Here is a 929-nt window from a genome sequence, read left to right on the forward strand (position 1 = left end):
TCTCTCTCTCTCTCTCTCTCTCTGTGTTCTCCCCCAAACAAGTCGTGTCAGATTTGAGGTTTCTACCTGTTGTAAACAGATGTTTTTTTCTCTTACTTATGCTTACACATCTAATTAGATGTATGTGAATTAATTTAGCCAGTGTCCTACATATGTAATCTACGGGTTGCTAGTGCTAGGCAACAACTACCAATGCTACAAAACCTGTTGTTTTGCTAATTGGCAATTTGCTATCCCACCAAATGCTTTTGGGCCTCTGTAAATTATACCATATCTGTAAAGTGTCCTGAGATAACTTCTGTAAGGATTTGCTGCTATAAATAACATTGAAATTAATTGAAATGTTCCTTTGATAATAGATGCCCATCCCTCGTGAACCACTTTCCCGGTGTCCTAAAACTTCCGTAAATTACAACTTCACATTACCATCTTCAGTGTGTCAAAATGCTGTTGCATCTCTCGATGTGTATACTTATGTGCTAACCTACAGGCTTACATAACTCTGCTTTAGTTTTATTATGTTGATGGCTGTGTGTTTAGGCTTTGACGTGTCCATCTGTTCACGGCTGATTTCCTGACGGGCAGGAGGCCGACTGCAGGCTGTGGGGATAATAACCATCCATCAGCACACCACGCTGCTTTTAAATGCTTTTAGCCCTTTAACTGTAAAGTCTCTGCACTTCTGACTGTGTCGCTGAATGCGGCGCATTGTGCGCTGTTCAGTAGCAGTGTGATAAAACTCGCATGAGTGACTAAAGATAACTTTTTTTTTTTTTTTCAGATTGCCAGACCTATGTCCACAGTGCTGTGGAGTGAATCAGTCTGGCTACACCACAGGTACATTCACGGGTAGAAGCAACAAAAACAATGCACTGGGTTTGTTTTGCATTTCTTTAAAGCAGCGGTTCCCAAACTTTTTCAGCTCAAGA

The 929-nt window shown here is 41.0% G+C and overlaps 1 long non-coding RNA gene across 1 annotated transcript in view; it reads right to left on the minus strand.

The window, feature by feature from the left end:
• The window catches only part of LOC116686415 (uncharacterized), a 22,137-nt gene that overhangs the window by 815 nt on the left and 20,393 nt on the right, over positions 1 to 929 (minus strand). The window lies entirely within an intron of this gene.

This window comes from Etheostoma spectabile, unplaced genomic scaffold (assembly GCF_008692095.1).
Source record: "Etheostoma spectabile isolate EspeVRDwgs_2016 unplaced genomic scaffold, UIUC_Espe_1.0 scaffold363, whole genome shotgun sequence".
In the NCBI taxonomy this organism is placed as follows: domain Eukaryota; kingdom Metazoa; phylum Chordata; class Actinopteri; order Perciformes; family Percidae; genus Etheostoma; species Etheostoma spectabile.